The sequence below is a fragment of the Seriola dumerili genome, unplaced genomic scaffold (genome assembly GCF_002260705.1).
Source record: "Seriola dumerili isolate Sdu_G_001 unplaced genomic scaffold, Sdu_1.0 BDQW01000242.1, whole genome shotgun sequence".
In the NCBI taxonomy this organism is placed as follows: Eukaryota; Metazoa; Chordata; class Actinopteri; order Carangiformes; family Carangidae; genus Seriola; species Seriola dumerili.
In genome coordinates this window covers 7,480,831-7,495,793 of record NW_019174497.1, presented here as the reverse complement: position 1 = coordinate 7,495,793, position 14,963 = coordinate 7,480,831, and the positions used below count along the sequence as shown (strand labels likewise).

Genomic DNA, 14,963 nt, shown 5'->3' with positions numbered 1-14,963 from the left:
TGTTGAGTGATGTCATGCTCAAAGGCTAGATTTTAGTTATTAGCATAGTTACAAATGTCATTTTAAATTAAGTTTTCATATTTCTGTTACAGTACCCTTAAGTTCCAGTTTCACTTCAGTTCCGTGTATGACTGTTTACATTATACAGTTTCTTATTTCTGTAGGATAACTATAAAGCTAGAGCCAGCAAGCAGGTTAGCTTAGCATTAAGACTGGAGACAGAGGGAAACAGCTAGCTTAGCTCTGACCAAAGTAAATACAGCTTCCTATGGGTTTAAACTAAACTTCTTTGGCTTAAATAAAAAGGTAAAATTGGGCTGCCATGCTGATGAGTTTATGCAGAAACCAACCAAGATAGTGTGTTACCTATTTTGCTTTAGAATGAATGAATGAATGAATGACATTTTTATTACTGCACTGGCTAACAAGACACTATGAATTCATACATGTCAGCACCACAGTGCTTCAAATACAAACAACAGAGAAAGTCAATAACAGAAAAAGCACCTTCAGCATCAGAAATTACTTAGAGATTAAAATTTTTGACCAGAGTCAGTCCATCTGTTTCCCCCCTGTTTCAAATCTTAATACTAAGCTACAGTCATGCCCTGCCTCTAGCTTCATATTTAGCATACAGACTTAGAGTGGTATCATTCCTCTTCAGAGAGCCAAAGTGAAGTCTGAACGTCTGGGTTCTGCGCCAAGAGTAAGAAAACTTCACTCAAAATCAGACTGAAAAATGTGAATAACAAAAAATCTGGGGTCTTACTCAACAGTAGGTCAGTATGTTTAGACACAGAAGTTTATGTAATATTGTTGTTCACTAAGTTTGTCTGTTTTACGCAGGCTTTAACATACACCATTTCCCATAATCCTTAGACTGTAGAAGGCTTAAAGTGATAGTTTGAGTTATTTGACGTGGGGTTGAGTGAAGTACCTATCTATAGTCATTGTATTACCTGCAGCAGTAGCAGAATGGTGCCCTGTCAGTTAAGAGAAGCAGCAGGAGCACTGGAACAGGAACCGTGTCTGACTCACCTGATCTGCGGTCTAATACAGTGAGGACTGTAGGTGCATTTGTGCGTATTAATACAGTATTCATCGATTCAACAACACTTTATATACACTGAACTGATATTTGCTTTTAGCTTAGACTTTTTTAGAGTAGCTAAAACAAATTTTTGCAGATGTCCCCGTCCACAGGTGCTCCTGCTGCTTCTCTAAACTGGGAACACGCTGATCCGAATCTACTGCAGGCAATACACATACTACAGATAACTACCTCACACAACCCTGCCTCAAATAACCCCAACTATAACTTTGACATCACGCCTCAACAACAGAGGGGAGGCTATGAGTGAGTCAAGGGGCCACAGTCAGCCCAGATCACCAGCAGGACATAGAGGACTACGATTAAAGCTGAAAGGTTGGAAAAATGTATGATAACAAAATTCTGGAAAGAATGTCAGAACTTCGGTTCTGTATAAGTTTGTTTCCCAAAATGCTGGTCTATTCCTCTAAAGGAATAGTTAGCTAAGGATTACCTTCACACATAGCAATGTGCTTCCATGACCACTCTCCTGATGCTTTCACCAGGAAATGAGGTAAAATTTGTGAGGAAATTAGCTGTTTACGTTCAGATTTAAGCTAAAGCTAATATTTATTGACTCTATCTAGTGTAACAGGCCCTTATGTGCACATGGGAGTGCGCGTGGAGCCGCCCCCTTCACATAATCACATGGTAATTATTCACTCAAGAATACGTAGCCATATTAACTGCAGCAACCCAGACCAGCTGAGTCTTGCTCGTAATGGGAAACAGCCGACTGCCGTTTATATTTTCATTTTCCTTCCTCATCTTTAAAGCTCCCAATTTTTCCATAAGGTAGTCATTTCCAAGGCTGACGTGAAACCAGACACCTAGGAGCACTCATGGTGAAGGGCCAGAAACAACATACGGCCGGTCCGACATCCTCTCACCTTCCCCAATCCCCCCTCTCCTTCTTGTGCGACTGTTCCTGGGAAGGTAAACACCCTTTCACCGTGTCAGAAATGGGATTTCATTCTGCTGCCACGGCAGTTCCTTCATCTGGCCTTCTTTTCTGTCCCTCCCTCTCTTTCTTCTCCTCCCCTCACTCCCATTGCTGCCACATCTGGAACCCAGCCCCTCATTTATTTATGTGGTCTGTGTTGTTTCTTTTCTTATTCTTTTTCTTTTTTTTAAACTAACTTATTTAAAAGTCCTTTACCTTTTCTCGCTGGCAGTTCTCTCCATCTGATGAGGTCTGCAATTACATCTCGCCATAACTGGTCAAGCTGCAATTACATGCTCCTGCACTGAATCTCCCCCCCCCCCCTTCTCTGAACAGCACCACTGCTCATATGGCAGACCGAAATAGAATAGTTTCATGTCTGTTTGGATGGCGGCCCAGCTGAAACTATGCTCCGCCGCTTGACTGACAGTGGGATGTGGGCTTTTTCTCCCCAAGAAAAACCTTTAAGGCCGGTCACGTTTAGACTCTGAGCAGTTGTACTCCAGCAGGCTCTGGTGGTGGTTGGCCCAGCTGGGCTCCAAGAAAGGGGAACAGGGCAAGACAAAGTTAGAGTGAGTGAAAGAGAGGACAGAGACAGACAGTCTGCAGGGAAGAAGACGAGAACCACGAGCTGAAACTATGAACCCTCCTGGGAACACTTCATCGTTTAGTCGCTGACCAAGAGAATGGGTAAGTTTGGCAACCAGTTCAGTCTTATGTCAACTTCTGGAAAAAGGCAAAATGATGCTGTGAAGGACTTTGAGTCTTAGGTAACAAAGTTTTTCAGATAACCTAGCAGCTCAGCAGTACAGCATGCAGCACCTGATTTAAATATTCTGAAGGTAACACAGGATATCCCTGCCATATCCTCCAAACATCTTCAATGGCAATGCAGTTGTCCACTCGTTCAGGGGCAGACAGACATTACAGCAGAGTATTTTCCATTTGGCTTTGCAGTTGTTATATTTTGCTAAGTGCTTGAAGCGCTCTCAACTGACTAAACTGATGTCATAGCCCTTTCTCTCATGAAAGTGCTCTTGACCAGTGTCCAACTCTGCTTTTTTTTTTATCACTTAAACCTTTGAAATTTTCTAAAGATGTCAGTATTCTTATGTAAAAGCCTTTGATTTAAAAGTGCAGCAGTGCTGATCATCTGGATGCTTAAAGGTTACACCGAGACTGGAGACTGATATTTTTGAAATTCAAGAAGATTTAGAGTTTATATTTTTCAGTTATGTTTTACGGTATCACCCTTGCCAAATCCTTTAGAATGGATGAAAAAAAAAAAGAAACAAAAAAACTCCAAGAACCAACTCATACAGAGTTAAAAACATAAAGCCATATCCCCAAATCTAAAGAGAAACAGATTACATTCACCTGGATGGAGTAATCCTAACAAAAAGAAAATACAGTACAGTTATAGACAAAAGTGATCAGATTATAGGCACATCTGGGAATAATATGACTATAAATTGAGTTCAATATTCTGGTGGAACATTTGCACATGGGGAGTTGAGCACTTTCTTTAAAAGACATAGTCAACTGTGTGATACAACTTTTACTGATAAAAGACAAATATAATGATGATGATAATTGGTGCCCTAGAGGCGAGGCCTGTCTATACTTAAGCTCTGGTGGAGCTTAAGTATTGGCATTTTCTCATCCGTGTCTGGATCTTGCCCCGCTGTGTGCTGCATCTACCCCAGCTGACTGCAGTGTTTTAACCACGTCCTCCCTTATTTTGAGGGGGGATGCCACCAAACCTATGGCATCTTCACGTCATCTCTCTGTGTTTACCCTCACTGGCTCATTAGCTTAGAAAATGAAAGTTTTTCCATGGTGGGTAAAGATGCAAGAATGTCCCTCTTAGATAGCAAATGTTGTCAACAAATCCTTTGGAGATCTTTACAACCATTCACCAAAGGAACCAACGAGGCCTGTCTTACTGCACAATCCAAATCTTGGTCAAAACTTGCTATTTACAGCGTGTAGGTAGCTAGGATGTTGTTGTTTTCAGTAATACGCAGAGGATGGAAAGCTTATACCCACAGTCAGTCAGACTGAGTTACGTGAACCCTAGAATTAAAAGCCTATACCAACTTTCTGCTGAGTCAGTTTGTCTTTTTAAATCCAGTGACAACAGGGTCACACTGAAGACACGTTTGTGTGGATATTTCTGTCTAATTAGCACGCTAACACTTTACTGACTACTGACTGACCTTTACACCTAACTATGTCAGCTGACTGCTTTAAATCTCTGATACAGTACATGACTGTTAGTCTTCCTGTGAGAACTTGCATTTGCTAATTGATGCTATAAAAATAAATATGAATGGGATGCTGCTCAGTGGGAGAATATGTGTGTTACATTTTTTGTTCTGAGTCATGTTGAATGAACAGCAGAGCGGCTGTAGCTGTTTGGAGTTGGCTGATCTGGTTTGTGTGGGAGTGGTGGTAGCTGGGACAGTGGAAAACAACAACGATTACAGTGAGGCTGCTGGTGGTGATGAGGACACGGCTCCCACATGACTTTACTACAGGCTTTCTGTATGTGTGATGTGGTGGTGGAGAGATGTGTGTGTTTGAGAGAGAGACAATTAGAGATTACAAGAGAGATGTATCATTATGTTTTTCCATATGTATGTGTGTATGAGTGCATGTGACACAGATCCTTGTGTCCTATCTTTATCATTTCACTCCTTTTCTTTGCTTCTCTTGCTCAGTAACAGGGTCCATCATTTGCTCTTCAAGCAGTGAATGTCTGAGTGGAAAAGGCTTAAGAGGTTCTGAATGAAAACATGAACTGAACAACAAATGTATCTCCAGGACTAGAAGCATTTTGTGGCCGTGCAAGTCATGTTGTCACTATGTAATTACATGACAAACAACATAGAGCAGAGCTGGTTAGTGAATTATAATTATGAACTTCTTCCTGCGCCTGAGTTCAGGGTTTTTAGGTCCAGAGTGAAGCTTTTCAGCAAACATTGAACTCCATGTTATTTTGTAGAGATGTTCATATTCCCCAGATGATGAATTCTACAAACTCTGGTGATCCAACCTTTTTTCTTCCAATGCCGCCATAAAGTCGACGTTTTCAGTGTACAGCGAGATGACTTGGCAACCTGTTGGATGGATTGCCATGAAATGTGGTACTTATTGATTCTTTTCATCTTGTGCCATCATCACATCTAAGAATACTTTGGTTTATGGTCAAACATGAGTTAAGTGCTAATTTATAAGTCTTAGCATGACATCACATCAGAATAGCCCTGGAGATATTGATGGTAAGATGGTAAGTGTTATATGTGCTAGTATAATAATAATAATACATTTTATTTGGCAGCGCCTTTCACAGCACTGAAGGACACTTTACAGAAGATTAAAAACACAATAAAAATAATAAAAACAACAGACAGTTAAAGTAACATGGTCTCAGTGTCATTGTGAGGATGTTAGCATGGTGAGCTTAGCATTTAGCTCAGAGCACCACTGTGCTAAAGAGCTGCTAGCTAGTCTCTCCAGACTAACTGTCTTAACTGTGGATTGTCCACTCAGTCAACATCTAGAGTGTCTCGAGCCCCTTTTCCACGGGTCAAAAAACCCGCTAAGACCCACTCACATCAGGTTTTTGTCGGCAATGGGAAAGGGAACAGTCGGCATTCACAAATGACTGCAGTAGACACAGGTATTTATCGGTTCAATCGGCAGTGATGTAAGCATAACACCTTTGTGAACCCACTAATTTCCGCCTCTTTTCCTGCTGTAACCTCTTTCAGAGAACAGACACTTTAAACACACCGGTCAACTGTCCAGCACGGTGCTGCTCAACCAGAAACACCGCCGCTACAATGAGCTCAGGATGAAAGTATGAGAGAGTGAGCTGCAGCCACGAAATAAGATTTAAAAACACACTGTCTGTGTGTGCTCTGTAACCGTGATGATGACATTGCTCCCTGCAGTTGTGTGTATGTCCTCAGTCTGAACAGAAAGGCAAACTTGCTGGCAGTGTAAAATGTGTATATATATATATGTTATACTGACTAAATTTGGTGTACAGAGGGTATCAGAGCGTTCATAGATATATCAGTGAGGCATTTTTTGAGTGTTTGAGGAGGGATGAATGTTGGGATCCCTCTTCATCTTCAGTGTCTTGCTCTGTTATTTTATTTGTATTTTACCAGTCTTGCACCTTACACACTAGTGAGCCTTACATTTGGTGACTCATTACTTCACTCAAGTTTAGGATATTATTTATTATACCATTTAGGTATAATAATAACCTGCTGAATACAAGGCCGGGCTGTTTATAAATGCTGCTTTTATCATTCCTAGCAGCAAATTACAAATTACAGCCCAGCATCACTTGTTTTAAGTTGAAAGTATTAGAATAAGAGGTCCGTCCTTCAAGCTGGTTTTAACGGCTCATTTAACGTCGGCTGATGACAAACTACGACAACCGCTTCCCTTAAACATCTGTTTAGCACTTCTGTCTAATAATACATGACCAGTTGGGGATAAATCTGGATGCACAGTTACTCTCTGCCGTGCTTTCTCTTCTTCACTGCCTGGTGAACAGCTGAGGTGGGTGTGGTGTGGTTAACATGAACCGCACATGCAGGTGTGGCCCTCACTCTGCTGCTGCACTGTTTAATTAGGCTCTTTCTGCACGGGCGGGGAGTCTCTGGGTTTCATTGTCCCAAGACATTAAGAGAGCGCCTTGCCCATACAGTCTGATGAGCACTATGACTGAGGGTGTAACTGAACTTTGTGACCACGGCTAAAGCTGGAAACATGGAGCTCCACATAGGTCTGGAACAAGTGCCAAAGCATTGTGTAATCAAACTACCCTGTCAAACTCATCCAGTATATTTGCTGCTATAACAGGATCCTTATAGTTGCTGACAACACATTCAAAGGGTGTACTGGGCTGAGATCTCACTCTTGGAGCTGGACCTGGCCAAGCTTCTGTCACTCTCCATTACAAGCTTCTTTCTTCAGGATGAGGTAGTTTCTTTCTCTCTTTGTTTGGTGCTATTTTTCCATCCCTCCTCATTGTGCCTGTGTGGCCTCGCTGGAGTCAGGACCGGGTCATTTTGGTTCTCCTCCCACAAGTCTGGTCTTCCCCAGAAGCTGTTTCTCACACAGCTCAGCCAGTCCTCCGACTGTTTCCATCCAGATGCCCAGTAACTACATTTTCTTCATGGAAAACAACAGCGATACAGTTCTTTTCTTTAGATTATTGTTGCTGAAATGAAAATGGAAATAATATAATTAGTCATAATTAATTAGTAATAACTGATGACTACACACCAAATACCATAATACAAGTGGACAGGTGGTAGCTTCAAGGCCAGTAGGTTATTTTAAGGACAAGGCATTTCAAACTTTTAAAGGATTTTTTCAAGTGTGCAAAAAAAAAAAAAAGGTAGAGGAGGCTGTGGCTCAGTAGGTGGAGTGGTTTGGTTTCTGTCTCCTGTCCATGTGTTGAAGTGTCCTTGAGGAAGACGTTGAACCCCAGCTTCCCCTGATGTCCAGGCCATCGCCTTGCAAAGCACTGTATTAATGCAGTACATTTTTCAGATGATATTGAATACATGAATTTAATGGAAATAGTAAAAAGTTAAATACCACAGAGTTACCTGATAATCTGTTATTGGATATGACAGAGCTCTTAGTCTCTTTCATTCCATGTTATGAAGGCTGTCCAGGCACCCTGTCTTGTTACATGATTTCTTAGAGGTGAAATTAAAGTCTTGATATCTTGGTGCCATTTGGTGAATCGGCCTCTGTGCTAATTTTCTTTGTATCAAAAATACAAAACTCTTATCAACATATGTAAAGAACGGAGATACAAGCCAGGCCATTATCTGACAAATGTAATACATTTCTGCACTTTGGCTTCTACCTTTGAGTTGCTGACCTTTGACCCTGGTGGAATACAAACAACATCTTCCACCACATGGAGCCAGCTGTCTGTCTCCGACACACAGAGGCAGTTTTTATGGTTTTTAAACAAGTGTGAGAAGGTTTTGTAGAAAGTGTAAAAAAAAGTAGTTGTGTCTAAAAAAAAACCCTCCTGCTGTTGATTAAACATTCATTCATCAATGAATTAGATCTTGTCATGATAAGTATCGCACACCAGTGAATCAGTATACTTTTGTGATATAGTATTTAGATAGTAACAACATGAAGCAGCACCCATGAATCTCATCCCACTTTAATCCTTCTTACATCACAAGTACAGACGCTGCACGTGCGTCACGTGCACATCTTTGACGCTGCTTTGCTGTGGGTAATGGTGACTGTTGACACATCACTGCAGTAGTGTTCATGACTCAGTGGAGGCTCTCTCTTTGGAGTGGGGACTCAATTAGGAGAGTGCAGGTATAAATTTTTGCGTAGGTGGGCCCAATATGGCAGCCACTCTGGGGCCCAAGGCTGGGAGATAAATCAATATCAGACTGGTTGAATTAGAGCGTCAGCTTGGAGCTTCTCTCGCGTTGACCTCTTTTTCTTTGCTCTCGACTTTTCTTCCCATCTCCATCTGCTAATTGCATGGAGGTCATGGCTTTGTGGGCTTCGGTCTGTTTATCTGTCTTTACTGCAGATTGCCATCTACTGTGTTTGCTCTGTGGCCCTTGTTATGGTTCATTGGGGAGATCATGAGAGGAAATGGAGGCTTCAGTACTTCAGCGCGTCTGTTTGCTGTGATTCACAGACGACAGAGAGGTCATCGCTCCCTCCTCCTCGTGAAGAAGTCTTAAAGGTGTTGTGAGCACCCCAGGGAGTCCTGAGGAGTTACTACTCCCCTGCAGTGGTGTCATTTTCTGTTCGGGTGACCCCCCACACCCTCACTACCACTGTCCACTCACGGCTTCAAACAGCAGCAATACAAATCCAGGGGCATGTTCAAAATGTAAAACATTTTAACAGATTATGATTTCTAAGCTCTTCATTATCAGTCACATGTGTGAGCTCTAACTCAGGGAACTTTTTCTCATCTTCCTTTAAGTCCTACAGAACATATTTCAATAATGACTAAACCTGAGTTTTATAATTCATTATGTCATAACTAGGGCTGCAACTAATGATGATTTTCATTATTAATTTGCCCATTGTCTTCTCAATAAATCAATGATTTAGTTTTTGAAATGTTACAACATAATGAAATAAGCCGAGGTGATGTCTTCAGTCCAAAGATCAATTTATAATATAGAAAAGCGTCAAATTCTCACATTTGAGAAGCTGAATCAAGAGAAGCAAAATATTTTTTTGCATGAAAAATGACAATCACTTGATTATCCAATTAGTAGGTTCATTTTTTGTGGATTGACTAATTGATTAATTGGCTACTTGTTTCAGCTCAAGTTGCACCTTTTTTTTCGTGTTTAAATGATGCATATCTCATTTAGGAATCACGCTTTTTAAGTATTTATTTCTTAAAATATTCTGTATATGTCAAATGAGACATGGCAGACTCTTTTCCAGACTTAATTACCCAGAAAACTCTCACATGTGTTTACTTTTTGTGCTCAGAGTGGGAAAAAATAGCACTGAAGTGGCTTTTTGAAGTGTCACATGTGGGCACATGTGGAGCTTTTCTTGCATACCTTGCGATTTTTTGCAGCCGATATTTACTTATCACATTGACCCCATGTGTGACCCATTTAGCCCGAGCCTTTACTTCACTGGTGGAATAGCAGTGGAAGGAAAACGCCTTGAAAAAAATTCCACCCTGCCCTGAAGTGCTGCCTGTGTTCCTGGGCTCAGATCTGAGCCATGGACCTATCCTCCGCCCCTGATTCTTGCTCTTCCCTTTTCCCTAAACCCACACCCACACACACACACACACACACACACACACACACACACGGACCCAGCCCACCTAATTTACTCCCACCTCTTAATGTCAAACAGCTGTAGAGTTTACTCGCAAGGAATTGCTGCTATTACGTCCTCCACCTCTCCCTCTCTGCGCTCTTTTTCTCAGACATTTTGTGTGTGTAGCTGCTGATATCAGGTCACTCGCCGGCCCAAATGCGGCGTATGAACCACGTATCCATTCAGGCCTTATTTATGATGCAGGCGTTGGATATGAGGTCATGAATTTACATTGTAGGTGCCCGTGGGCGGAGATGGATAGACAGACAGCTGGCCATAAATTGTATGTATGGATTGTGCTCGACTCCTACGTTTTGCAGTTTCCTGGGTCTTTCTGACATGTGAAGCTGGGCCGTAACTGGGCCAATGCCATTTCCAAGGCACTTCATCTAACTGAAGGAGCTGCGTGACATAAATGCCAGTGAGGTCATTCTCCACGTGATTGACAGGAGAAGATCAGGCAATGATGCTGAGGCTTGAGAGCTCCTGCTGCTGTCGGGAATCTGCTTCAAAGGATTGTTTTGGCCTCATGCCTGAAGTCCGACCTGGAAGCTGATGACACAAATTTCAAGAATTTATCACTAACTTTAAAACTTTGGCCCCAGATCTTCAAGATAATGCTGCAAAAGCAATGAACCAAGATAGCTGAAGATACTTTGTGTATCAGAGTATTAACATCATTTATTTTAGCCAAACTCAAACAGAAGAGGAGAAAACAAGAGACAGAAAAACAAGGTGGCCAACAGAAATATGCAAGTGGTGTCAAATTGTGACATATTTTAATAATATTTGGACCCAGATCCAGACACTAGACTCAGTTAGAGTGTTGGAAACGTTTTATTCATTTGGAAAAATAGTTGAATGGGGTTGAAGGTGGGTGGAGGGCGAGGATAGAGGCAGGCTGTGCTGTTAGGGGAGAGGTGAGATGGCGTTCGGGTGAAGACTGAGGTCTGAGATGTAGTCTTGCAGATGAAGTTCTGGTCTGGCTCGTGGGATCACTGAGGCGCAGGAGAAAACCGGATCAGCGAGGAGCACGAGGGAAAACACAAGAGATATCTCACATAAATACTTGGTGGACTAGAGAGTTGAACAGTTGGAGATGAGTAGATTGCCATCAGGTGTGCAGGAGAAGTAGAAACGCCCACCACATGTACACACACACACTCATTCACACACACACACACACATGCACACACACACACACACACACACACACACACACACACACACACACACACACACACACACACACACACACACACACACAGACAATCTGGGTAGGAGGAGACACAAGGGAGAACAGGAAAGACACAGACACAGGGAAACACAAGAGAGGGGAGAAAAAAACACTTGCAGTTGAGCCATGACTCAAATTTCAAAATAAATGTCTAAAGATTGCTACACTGTATTCAAAACCATACGTCTGCTCTGTCCAGTGTTTGTACATTTTAATCAACTGACGTATTATTTAACCTGTAATAAAGCTCAATTATCAGGTATGTTTTTGTGGTGTTTTCTCATTTAGTGAAGCTGAGGTCTTGCTGTTTTATTGAGAAGCCATGCTGAGCCTGAGCACTTCCACGAAAGCAGCTGGGAGTTCACTGCACCTTGATGGTACCAGGTAGAAATGTGCTGTGGCTGTGGAGCTGAGAAGGTTTCTTTACTCATCTGTGGAGCCTCATCAATTCTCTCAAATCCTATCACCAGAAAACAATTGGGCAACAAAAAGGCGGGTGTGTGGCGGGAGGCAAATGTCAGTCTCCTGTATGAAAGTCTGTTTTGATCCAGGTCCATCCATCACCCTAGCCTCTTTACTTTCTTGCTAAGAGGCACATCAATCCATGCGCTGGCAATGAACTTTGGCACGGGACATAAATCGTGAGAATCCAATATGGATGTAATTCCTATGGATAGTGGGCTGTGTGTTTTATTTATTTTATCCTCTCAGGATCGTCCTGACCCCAGGGGCTATGTGTCCTCCTGACACTAGATCTATAAATATGATGCAGAAATGCAGCAGCAGACAGGAAGTGTCAGTATCCCACCCACTACTGCACAACTCATTGAAACTGTTACTCTTCTCTGTTTGGGTTTTTTTTTTTTTTGTAATTGGTCCTCAAAACATTTGTTTCTTCTCTTCAATCTGTATATTTACATGCTCATGGCTGGTTTTCAGTCTTATACTAGTTTTAATCAAGCATCAACCTCCGAGGCTGAAAAATGAAGCTAACATAGAAGTGTTAAAAACTGCAGTTCCTCTAATGACCACAAGAGTCTGGCTCCAAAAGCAAGTCAATCCCCATAGACTCCCACGTAAAAATTTCCAATTTTACAGCAGAAATAAACATGTTTACAACCTGGTACAAAAACAGTTTTGGTCTCTAGAGCTAATTTCCTCCTTCATGACAACTGTTTATGTAACTATGATTTTAATCTTACTTGAAATGGGGTTTTTACATGGAACAAGAGAAACCGGGTTATTCACATCTCTGTATATGTGATTGTAACAGTATTTAGGATTTGGATCATCTGTGTCTCTACTGGGATGATCATCTAAACCAGGATACTTCTGTGCACGTACATACACTCAGTGGGTGAACACCAGTGAGTCCTGACCTGCTGTATTTGCTCTTCTGTGTTGTGCAATGTAAGCATGAACACTGCTCTGATGATGTTTGGGTATGTGGTTGTCCAGGTTTGAAAAATGCAGTATATTATGTTTTACACAAATCCTTTGGCACTTCTTAGAGACCCCAGCCACGTATCTCATGACACTGTGGTTCTATTTGGTGTTACGTTCAGGATCACTTTTGGTTTGGTGTTCTGTGTTGACTTCATCTGGGTTTTGACAAAGGGCCAGTCAGTCAAACCACAGGTTTTCAAACTGATGCACTTCTGTCTCCTGGTTTCAACCTCAGTGTTTGTTATTTTCTCGGCTTCATGATGACTCAGCTGATGTTTCATCGGAGAAAAGTGGTTTCCACTTTTGTCTCTCGGAGCTGGCAACTGCTCGTCTCTGATTTGGTTTTCCCCTCTCCTTTGCCACGAGTGTTGCGTCCTGGCCAATCATATTCTGTCTCTGAGGTGGGTGTGGTTAAAGTTAGGTCATACATGACAACACCCATCAATCTTGTTATTTTGAACACCACGCTGGTTTCTAACTGACTGATCTGTTTTATAACTGTCAAAGAATAAAAGGTTTTACAAGACTGGACAGAATCTGTCTGAGTATACACTTGAACTAAACTCACACTGTGTGTAGAGTGAGGAGCTGCAGGGTGACGACTTAGTACTTTGTTAGCAACATGTGTCAAGTTGCTCCAAATGATTATAGTCATAAACCCTACATTTACCTGACTACGCTGTGAGCCTGTCTCCAATTATGTCAGTCTGACTCCCCATTAGCCATGTGGTGTGTGTGCCTCTCCACAGGCCTTACACATTCATTATTAAGCAGCTCCTGATGTTTTGCCGGTGTCAGGTACCCGCACGATCCCCTTCACTGAACCAGACTGTGTTAGGATCCAGTTCCAGTCTCTGTGACCTGCTGGAGCTGCTCCTCAAGCTACTGAGCTCCACTCCAAACTCTTTTGTTAGCTCTGGATGTTGTCTCTTCACCCCCGGCTGACTTTCCCATTATTTGTTTCGGCTAACTGTCGATGGAGCTGGGAAGCTTAAAATGCACTTGGATATTTCTCTTGGCGTGACGGTGGGGCAGTTTGAGCTCTCAGGAGGTATGGTGCTGCTATCATCTTTTTTTTTTCTTCAAAATAAGAATTACAGGCACTTTTATTGCTGACCATAAAGCACCAAGACAACAAGCATTTAGCAGGCTTGTGGTGAAGCAGTATAGTTGTTTATGCAGCTGAATTTCATCTTATTGGGGGGAAAATGTGTCCCAGGCTCCTCTGTTGTTTGAAGAATGAGGATTTAGCAGATGCTGGTACGCTCGCTCTGCCGTCCCTTGTAGCTGCCATCAGTCGTAGCAATCTGTCCTCTTTTATTAGTGTGACACTGAACAGGGTGGCTGATCGTAGACCACGCTCAGGGTTACAGGTCTGTGTGTACGCGCAACTTGACCCCATCTGATCTCATCTCCATAAGCAATGCAGGTTGCCTAGAAACCCCCATGAGGGCAGAGTGCTTAGCTTCCATATTATTATGCCAGAGGAAAGAATGCTCCCAGACCTAAATAGATTGCACAGTTTTCTGCCTTACAAGGGAATCTACTCATCCACTCCACTCAGGAGTGTGCTGGGGAAGGACTTGTTTTCATATCCCAAACTGGTGCACACAGAGACTCGAGGGTAATTAAGGCAGGCAAAACAAAAAACAAAATTGGCCTAATCTCTAGTAAAGTTTTTTATAGAGTGTTTTTACTGTATTCACTGCTGAGAGTAGTTGTGTGTGTGTTTGTGTGTGTGTGTGTGTGTGTGTGTGTGTGTGTTTGATGCTAGGATAGAAAAAGCATTGCATCTGCTGTTGTTATTATGTAACATTTGAACCTGCATGAATGATAAAGATACACTTTCAGTTGATTATTTTTCTTAATACGCTTCAGTAAAGTGTATTGACTTTGTAACTGAGCTGAATTAAATCCAGGTAAGGTTGCAAATAAAAACAGATGTGGATTTCTGCACTCTTAATACATTCACAGCTTAAAATACAAGACTCAGTACAGTAAATACTGTAAGATTCAACTGTATAATTAAAATGTACAGATAAAGGCTGGTTTAAAAGCTCACAACAAGTAATAAAAAGAGGCTGCGTTAAACCTCATAGTTTTCTAGGGGGACCAAAACACCAGGACATGCTGGTGCACAAACCAACACAAACACACACAATAACTGTACTGCCACCATGTGCAGGGAGGAGAATGGAGCATTAGTGTCCTGTAAAAGTGATTTCTGAAAATATGTACTGCTCGTTACTATCTATGACTTTACTGTAAACTCTTTCGTTCCCGTCGGGTTGCTGCAGAAATGATGACGTTTTTCCGGTGATCTGATTGGTCAGTAGTTTGTCTGTTGACAGGTTTTGACCTGATCC

At 42.0% G+C, this 14,963-nt stretch overlaps 1 protein-coding gene across 1 annotated transcript in view; it reads left to right on the top strand.

Annotated features, from left to right (window-relative positions):
• Positions 1 to 2,615: 2,615 nt before the first annotated feature.
• The window catches only part of insc (INSC, spindle orientation adaptor protein), a 60,275-nt gene continuing 47,927 nt past the window's right edge, over positions 2,616 to 14,963 (top strand). The window contains exon 1 of the mRNA XM_022756283.1: positions 2,616 to 2,723. The gene's annotated coding sequence lies outside the window, so the exon portion shown is untranslated. The remainder of the gene's footprint in view (positions 2,724 to 14,963) is intronic.